Source organism: Mauremys reevesii, unplaced genomic scaffold, assembly GCF_016161935.1.
Source record: "Mauremys reevesii isolate NIE-2019 unplaced genomic scaffold, ASM1616193v1 Contig7, whole genome shotgun sequence".
Taxonomy (NCBI): domain Eukaryota; kingdom Metazoa; phylum Chordata; order Testudines; family Geoemydidae; genus Mauremys; species Mauremys reevesii.
Window position 1 is genome coordinate 1356471 of NW_024100884.1, and position 9854 is coordinate 1366324.

Consider the following 9854-nt stretch of genomic DNA (forward strand, 5'->3'; position numbering starts at 1 on the left):
CAGGGCTGCTTCCAACCACTGAAGAAAGTCCCCCCCATAGGTTGAGCACAGTGGGGGCTTTAATGAAGGTCTCTCCCCAGGAGAGCAGGGCCCAATGGGCAGATGCGGGATGCTCAGCATGCCTGGGGGAAAAGTGTATTCACTTCCTCCAGGCTCACAGTCACATCCCCAGTGATGCTGCAGGAAACTAGCTGGCCTCCGAGCTTGGGCTCAGAACTGGGGGAGCTGCACTGCACTGCCTGAGCCTGACTGTCTGATGACCCCAGCTGTGGAGAAGGATTACAGTTTCCAAGGGGGAGAGAGAGCTTCCAAGGAGGAAAAAAGAACTACATTTCCCATCCACTCCTGGGAGTGCAGGCCAGTTTTCCACTCTCAGCTAGCCCAGGCTATTTCTCCTGCTGCTTTGGACAGGGGAGAGACTCTCAGTGTGCAGTGACAGTCAAAAAAGTTTCCAGAATGTTGGGAATCATTACAAAAGGGATAGATAAGAAACTATCATATGGCCTCTATCCATGGTATGCCCACATCTTGAATACTGCGTGCAGATGTGGTCACCCCATAGAATCATAGAATATCAGGGTTGGAAGGGACCTCAAGAGGTCATCTAGTCCAACCCCTTGCTCAAAGCAGGACCAATCCCCAACTAAATCATCCCAGCCAGGGCTTTGTCAGGCCTGACCTTAAAAACCTTCTAAGGAAGGAGATTCCACCACCTCCCTAGATAACCCATTCCAGTGCTTCACCACCCTCCTAGTGAAAAAGTTTTTCCTAATATCCAACCTAAACCCCCCCTACTGCAACTTGAGACCATTACTCCTTGTTCTGTCAACAGAACAAAAAGGAAATATTGGAATTGGAAAAGTTCATAGAATCATAGATTATTAGGGTTGGAAGGGACCTCAGGAGATCATCTAGTCCAACCCCCTGCTCAAAGCAGGACCAATCCCCAACTGGTCCCCCTCAAGGATTGAACTCACAACCCTGGGTTTAGCAGGCCAATGCTCAAACCACTGTGCTATCCCTCCCCCCCCTCTTTTCTGAACCTTTTTCTGAAAAGGTTCAGAAAAGAGCAATAAAAATGATTAGGGGTATGGAACAGCTTCCATAGAAGGAGAGATTAAAAAGACTGTGACTATTCAGCTTGGAAGAGACGACTAAGGGGGGATATGATAGAGGCCTATAAAATCATGACCGGGTGTGGAGAAAGTGACTAAGGAAGTGTTATTTATTCCTTCTCATCACACAAGAACTAGGGGTCACCCAATGAAATTACTAGGCAGCAGGTTTAAAACAAACAAAGGAAGTATTTCTTCACACAACACACAGTCAGCCTGTGGAACTCCTTGCCAGAGGGTATAGTAAAGGCCAAGACTATAACAGGGTTCAGAAAGGAACTAGGTAAGTTCTTGGAGGATCGGTCCATCAATGGCTATTAGCCAGGATGGGCAGGGATGGTGTCCCTAGCCTCTGTTTGCCAGAAGCTGGGAATGGGCAACAGGGGCTGGATCACTCTGTTGCCGGCACAGAGGCCCGAGGCGACAGCAACAGTGGTTCGTTGCCCGGTGTGCTTCGCTTCCAATAAACACACCAAGGTGGAGAAGCAAAAACCAGGTTTATTTGAGCCCAGATAAGGTGCAAGGGAGACATAGCAATCTCAAATCCTGCACACCGATACAAGCGGTTTTCCTCTCTTTATACATAACTTCAGCTAAGCATTCCCATCACCCCCACACTCCTCCTCTCCCCCCACCTTTCATTCCCATGCAGCAAATACACTTTGCAATAGCAATCACATGAAGCAGTTAAGTCATACTTGGCAAAAAACACCTTAGCTCGTTAGCAACTCTTCTGTGATCAGTTATCTGTACTTTCCCACCGTGGGGGCTACGTTCTCATGCATATAACTTTAATTACAGCACCTGCTTTCCGCCTATCTTATTTAGTATTGGCTACATCTAGTATTAAGCAGCCTTGACGCTGCCAGTAATTAGCACATAACACAAGAGATTACAAAAGTTTAGTAAGGCTAACGAAAGCACTTTACATAAAGGTACTTTGGGTCACATAGGCCCAAAGCCATCCTCCCGAGTTACCTAGATTTATGCCTAGTGACACCAACAACTGGATGATTGCCTGTGCTGTTCATTCCCTTTGAAGCACCTGGCATTAGCCACTGTTGGGAGACAGGATACTGGGCTAGATGGGCCATTGATCTGACCCAGTATGGCCCATGTTCTTATGTTCTTATCACTGCTGGTGTGAAGTAGTTTGGGAAGGCACTCGAGGCTACAAAGTACCTAGACAGACAAGGCATGGGGGATGGCTTTGGGACACAGGCAGCCAGGGGCTCCATCTATGGTCTGCAAAGAGCTGAGCTCTAAGGCCTGGGTACCGGCCTGTTCCAGAACTGCCCTTTGGGTGATTAAGTCACTATTGACCCACAGGGCTCTGATCCAAGTAAGTAGAAGGTAGGGAGGGTATGTATGAGAGAGATGCTTCCTGGAGTTTCCTTCTGAGCCACAAAAAATATGAGAGTCAGGACAGTGGGATGAGAAAAGTATCCAAACTCCTGGGCAGGAAGGAGGGAATTCTGGAAAAGGGTCTGTAACCCACTGGTGCTGTGTTTATAACCCAGCGGCTCTGGGCAAAGGCATCAGGTATTAGACATGGACACAAAGAGGAGCACTGGGACAGAGAAACACGCACTGTGTGTGTAGAGCAGACAATAGGCGTTATTAGCAGAAGGCAGGTCTTGAAAGAGTAGAGAGACAGAAGATAGGGTGGGTTAGGCTGGGAAGATTTCAGTGGGACAATATTGCCACCTTTCTCAGAGGCTAGTGACTATTTATTATTTTATTACCATAGCACACAGAAGCTGCAGTCATGGGCCAGAACCCTGTTGTGCTCAGTGCTGTACAAACATAGAACAAAAAGATGGCCTCTGATCCAAAGAGCTTATTAATGAAGTGCAATTGTTGGGATTGGGTACGTGGGTTTAGCACAAAAAAGAGGGAAAAAAATCTGTGGGGAAAAATTCAGAAGCCACTTGCAGGTCACTGAGCAGTGGTGGGGGGAGGAGGGGAAAGGTGCAGGGACATGAGGTCCAAGCCTCTCTTTGTGAGCAGCATATAATTGTATGGGTTTTTATTACAGAGGCACCAGTTGCAGCTCCAGGGGTAAGGCTGAGTTACGTATTACATTAAAGAGGTTGAATCCTTTGCTCTGGTACAAATGAAAAAATGTAACGGATCCTCCCACAAAATTGATAGCAGTGACTTGGAGCAGAGAATCCATTTTCTGAGAATTTTCAAGTAAACCTGTTAACTAGTTTAGGGGTAGTTTAGCTCTTAGGCACAGCCTGGCTAACTCAGTTGGTAATGTATGAGGCTCTCACTCTCAAGATTATGGGTTCAAGCCCCCTGTTGGGTGGTAGGTTTGGCCACTGTTGGAAGACAAGATACTCTACTAGCTAGACCTTTGCTCTGACCCAGTGTGGCTGCTCTTAGTTAAAATCTATTTTAAAATGGAAACTTTAAGAAATCCAGCCTCAACATTTTTTGTCCCTGAGGATTTCAATCATGGAATGACGCAGACTCTTTGAACATCCTATATTATTAAAACTCAACAAAATCTCATACATAGGCTACATTTTTAGGATTATTGGTTCATCCCCCTCACCCCCCATTATTCTTCATAACCTCATGTTTCTCCTTCAGCAGAGGTTGATCAACATTTATCTTTGGAGAATTCCACTGCCCTCTTCCAAAATGGTTGCCATCTTCCATTGTTCTCAATGGGACTGAGTCTGCTGCTGCCCTCAGTTAGGTGGGCATTTTGAGAAGGGCATCTGTTTCACTGTTCTCCATCAGAGAATGGCCTAGCTGCAGAAGGGGCTCCCTGGTTACCTTCTTTGAGGGCAGCTTGGCTTCGCTCTTCTTGACAGCAATTGAGCATGGCAGCCATTTTGAGAGAGGGCAGTTCTCCCCAGAATTCTCTGATGGAGATTTTATGCAGCTATCAGCTCGACAATCACTTGTGAAAAATAATGACAAAAAGCGACCATGAGCCCTAAACATTTCTTTTGAAAAATTACTCAGTGCACCGGATCGACTCAACCAAGAGGGAGAGGGGAAATTGAGGTGTACGCTCCAGCTGCGTTTGTGAGATGCTGGTGAAACAGAGCTGCTGTTACCCCAGTTAATCTAGCCTGTGTGCTCTAGCTGCTTTGCGCTGCTCCAGAGTGAGGTAAAGCAGCCAGAGCATCATGGGAGATTGTTTTGGGGGCAGGGACGACCTTTTTGTTCTGTGTTTGTACAGCCCCTAGCACAGGGGCTGGGGGGGAAGAGACTGCATTTCCTAGGCCCCACCACAACAATAATATACAAATATTAAGGTTGATAGCTTCTAGTAATTAAAAAAGTGTAGTTTGGGAAAGTTCTCTGAGTGCATTGTTTAGTGTTCGTGTATGACAGTGGTTTCCAACCAGGGGTACTTGTACCCCCAGAGGTACGCAGAGGTCTTCCAGGGGGTACATCAACTCATCTAGATATTTGTTTAGTTTTATAACAGGCTACATGAAAAGCACTAGCAAAGTCTGTACAAACTAAAATTTCATACAGACAATGGCTTGTTTATACTGCTCTATATACTATATACTGAAATGTAAGTACAATATTTATATTCCAATGGATTCATTTTATAATTATAAGGTAAAAATTAGAAAGTCAGCAATTTTTTAGTGGTAGTGTGGCTGAGACACTTTTGTATTTTTATGTCTGAATTTGTAAACAAGTTGTTTTTTAAGTGAGGTGAAACTTGGGGGTCGGCAAGATAAATCAGACTCCTGGAAGAGGTACAGTGGTCTGGAAAGGTTGAGAGCCGCTGGTGTAAAACCTTTATAATTAAAAAGACAAGGTAATTGCCAGACAAAAAATATGTGAAGGTGGAGGTGTGGTCAAGAAGCTACATCAATATTTAGAATAAAAAACATTACAGTGTAGTTATCCCTCCAAGCTAGGTTAAATGCAAATCACTTTAAGCATGGAAATGCAGAGTTAGGGAACCCAAATGACCTTAACTCAGCCCTTTAGACTCCCAAGCACTTAGAAGTAGTCACGTTGCAAATTAATCGGTGGCCAAACAGTAAGGGGTAATTTTCTTGTTCTGCAACACATTTTTGTTAGTAACAAAATGAAGGAAAGCAGCCCAGTCCCAGTCCTGGACTGAGGGGTCAAAAGGAGTGAGTTCAAGCCATTGAGTCACTGTGCAAACTTGGTCAAGTCACTTCACCTCACTATGACTCAGCCTTACCCATCTGTAAAATGGGAACAATGTTACATGCAGCTCTCTTTACAACATGCCTTGAGATTTAGGTTTCAGAAGCATTACACATAGCTTGACACAAGAACAAGCACAAGGAAACATCTCTCTCTCTCTCTCTCTCTCTCTCACACACACACACACACACACACTTACCAGCTGAAAGAGAACTACTGCTTGTTGCAAAGTGACCACTTTAGGGCATCAGGTGTTTGTCTTTGCCCAATTTAAAGGGTCAGTGTAATAAAAGGCATTCTGGGGGAAAAATCCTAAAAGAGGGCACTAGAGAGAGTTAATAGAAAATAAGACACTTTGATGGAAGGGAGCAATGGTACTTGTTATGCTTTGGCTTATAATGTCATCACTTGATTAATAATAATAACAGTACTTTTCAGTGGCAGTTTTTTACAAAGGATCATTAACCGCAGTTTACAGACAGGGAAACTGAGGCATGGGCCAATATGACTGCTTCAAAGTTACTTATCAGGTCAGAGCCAGGAATAGAACCAATGTCTTTAGGGTCTTAGTCCACTGTGGTAACCACTAGGTAACACTCCCTATTATTAGCAGCTAAATACCTGTAAGGGATGCATAGCTAAGGCTGTGTTAAATTTTGTACTTCAGCAGGAATTAAGTTTCTCTGGCAATTTTTACAAGCTTCCTTTTCTAACTCAGGTCTGAACATGCTTCTTTGTGGTGTCCAATTTAATTTTCCATTGCAACACCAAATAGATTGAATAGATTCCAAGGCCAGAAGGGACCATTGTGTTCACCTAGTCAAACTGCCTGTGTGCCGCAGGCCCTAGGACTTCCCCGAATCAATCCCTGTTTGAACTAGAGTTGATCTTTTAGAAAAATGTCCAACTTTGATTTAAAAATTGCTCATGTTGGAGAATTCACCACAACCCTTATTACATTGTTCTAATGGTTAATTACCCCCTCTGTTAAAAACCTGTGCCTCATTTCTTGTCTGAATTTGTCTAGCTTCAGCTTCCAGGCACTTGATGTTGTTAGACCTTTGTCTGCTAGAGAGAAGAGCCTATTATCAAACTTTTGCTCCCCATGTAGGTACTTATAGACAGTGATCAAGTCACTCCTTAAAATTAAATGGATTGAGCTCCTTGAGTCTGTCACTATTAGGCATGTGTGGGGGCAATTGCTCACCTGCCATGTGCTTTTCATTGTCGCTGACATCTAGGCAAAATGAATATAAAACATCATTAAATCTGAAAGGCTAAGATTTGCACCTTCTTTGCACAGGTGTAACCAGCATTGCCAGACCACGGTGTTCAAAAAATCAGGAGCCAGGCCCCAATGAATGATGAGATTACCTTAAAAATTAGGAGATTAAAAAACTCCCCACCCCTTATTTGCCTTGTTTGGGGGCCTTTAAGCATCATGTTTTCTCTGTAACCATGAGTACTAAAATCTTACTTTAAAAAAAAAAAAGCTGATCTTCTGACATAAATGAAATGAAACCAGAAGTTGAGGTTTAAGGGGAAAATACCCTAAAAATTGTGAGAGTTGGTAACAATTAGGCAGAAGGATCAAGGCAGAAGGATATTAAAACCAATTCTTCTTGTTTGTCCTATGGGAATACCTAAATGTCCTAATGAATGTAGGAGTTCCTTTTTGCTGGGCACTGCACACGCACATAAAGCTAAAAGTTAAAGCCAGACAGAGTCAAATGCAAAATAAGACATACTTAAAAGAAATCTTTCAACACATTAAACATGAACCACTACAGCATATAGCTTTTGCAAAGAACCATACACATAGAAGATACATGTTTTTAACAGTGAGGTGCGAGGGTTTTGAGGTTAACTCATAGCAACCGTAACTTTTTGTCAAAGCATTTTGGGTGAGTTGTTTCTGATGTCAGTTTCCTTCAGTGTTCCAGCCCCGGTTCTGGGATGTTGATTGTTTATGATTCTTTTCAGCAGCCTTTGACATGCTGAGGAAGATAATGTTTGACCAAAGGCAGAGGAAAGCCCTTCGGAAACAGAAATATCAGAAACAAAAAGAGCAAACAGTGTGGCACAGTAATTATGGTCTGTGCTCCAGTAGTAAAGAGAATTTCTGACTGAGATCAGGGCCTCATTGTGTACATAGTTGGAGGAAAGCACCTGTTTCAAAGACCTTACTATCTAACTAGACGAGACAAAGGGTGGGAGGGGAACAGTGAAGAGCCAGGAATTCAGCCCAGGTGTCCTGTCCTACCCACTAGACCAGGGGTGGCCAAACTGTGGATCGCGAGCCGTATGCGGCTCTTTTACAGGTAAAGTGTGGCTCGCAGAGACCCTCATGCCCCACCCCACATTCTCTGCCTACCAGATGGGGCTCAGAGGGGAGCTTAGGACTTCTGCCCAGTGGTGGGGCAAGGAGTGGGGTCTAGAGGTTTCAGCTCTGTGGGAGGCGCCCGCCAGGGCTCGGGGCTTCATCCCCACGAGGCACACCTGCTGGCCCGGGGGCTGCAGCAGCAGCAGGACTGGAGCCCCAAGTCCCAGCGGGTGCCTTCTGCAGGACTGAAGCCCTGAGACCCCCTCCCTGCAGGGCAGAAGACTCTAGTCCCACCATCCTGCCACAGGGATGAAGTCCCAAGCCCCAGCAGACAATCCCGGCTCTCAGACTTCTGAAGATTATCATATGCGGCTCAGGGGATCAATGTTTGGCCACCCCTGCACAAGATCATGCTGCACTCAAGAGCACCGTCGCTTCTCCACGCAGCATAAAACCCCAGATCCTTGATTACAAGTGCAAATGTGGAGGGGACGATGCAAAGTTGGCATTTAGCTTGAGCCTTTGTATCTTCCTGATGCAGGGCTGGCTGCATACCCCAGGGTAAGAGAAGCCGGAAGGCTGGTCTAGCATGTGCCAGGTGCCAGTGACCCAAGGGGCTGATATGGCAGCCAGGCTTCCTGGTGCAGAGGAGAATCTAGCTGTACCATGATTGCTGGTGCATGGAGGATCTGTCTCTCCCAGGGTTGCTGGTGCATGAGGGATCTGTCTCTCCTGGGCTTGTTGGTGTATGGGGGATCTTTCTCTCCCGGGGTTGTTGGTGCGTGGGGGATTTGTCTGTTCAGAGATTGCAGGCACACGGGAGGATCTATCTCTCTAGGTGCTTCTATGACCCTCATCATTATAGCATCTGAGCACCTCACAGCCACTATTGTATTTATCCTTAAAGCCCTGTGAGGTGGGGCAATGCCCAGGTGTGCTATCCCCAGTTTACAGATGGGGCAGTGAGGCATGGTGAGGTTAAATCTGGGACTTGAAAAGCTGCCTGAGAAATGTGAATACCCGAGTTCCTACAAAAATGAATGGGAATCATTAATAATACCTGCTGCTTTACAGCTGTAAATCTCAAAGCATTTTATACATATAGGAAAACTGAGGCACAGGGACATGTCCAGGTCTAGAACCCAGGTTAGGTGTTCTCTCCAGCAGGCCACACTGCTTCTTTTTTCTTATGCATCCCCTCCATGTTATAGAAGTCCAGAGTGCTGTGTTTCATGGTTTCCTTGTACTCCCCGCCCCCATCTGTCTGTTGTCTCTTGTCATATACTTAAATCGTGAGCTCTTTGGGGGCAGGGACTCTCTCTTTGTTCTGTGTCTATACAGCGTGGCCACGTCCGGAGCCCTTATCGCTATGGTAATAATAAATAATAGTGCATCCGAATTCCCTATGTGGCCCTGAGAGTCCGCAGCACAGCTGGGAATCGAGGGCAGCTCTCCTGAGTCTTGGGGCATTGTCTGGCCCATGTGGCTACTCCCTTTCCCCCACATTTGCTCCCTTAGCAGCTGGGGGGATGCAGAGTAGGTGTTCCCATAGCACACCCTCCCAGCATTTCAAGTGGCTGAGGTGGGATGCAACGCCACTCAGCCTTGGCCCAATTGCATCTCTGTAGGTGGAAACAGGGGTGCCTGGGCACCAGATTGCAACCCCAGTTTGTTGAGGAGAATGTGGTTTCTGAGGTAGCTGACCCAGACCAAGTGGTTTGGACATCCCGGCCTTTTATACTTCAGAGGTGACAACCCTAGCAGCCACAGCTTGGGTACCCTGGCCTAGGGCATTGGCTGAGGTGGATGGGGAGCCGGGTCAATCGTGGCTGAGCGAGGGGGATAGATCCAGGGGGCTGGCTGAGGAAAGGGTCAGACCTGGCAGGGGGCAAGCCGAATTGAGAGAGGCCTGACCATGTGTTGCTGGTAGGGTTACCCCAGGTGTCCAGCTGGCTGGGGAGGGGCAGGTCTGGCTGGGGGCAGACTGAGAGGAGGCCTGTCTGCTTTGGGGCTGACTGAGGTTGTGGGGACAGATCTGGGGGGCTGGTTGAATGGGGTCAGGCCTGGCTGGGGATTGGGGATGAGTCAAGCCAAGCTAGGAGAAGCCTGGCTGGGGCTGGCAGGGCAGGCTGATCTGGTTGGCACGGAGACGGGGCAGACCTGCCTTCCTAGGGGTTGGAGGAGGGAGGGCAGGCCTGGCTGGTTGGGGTAGGGTTGTTGGGGGTCAGGCCTGCCTGGGGGCAAATGGCAGGCTA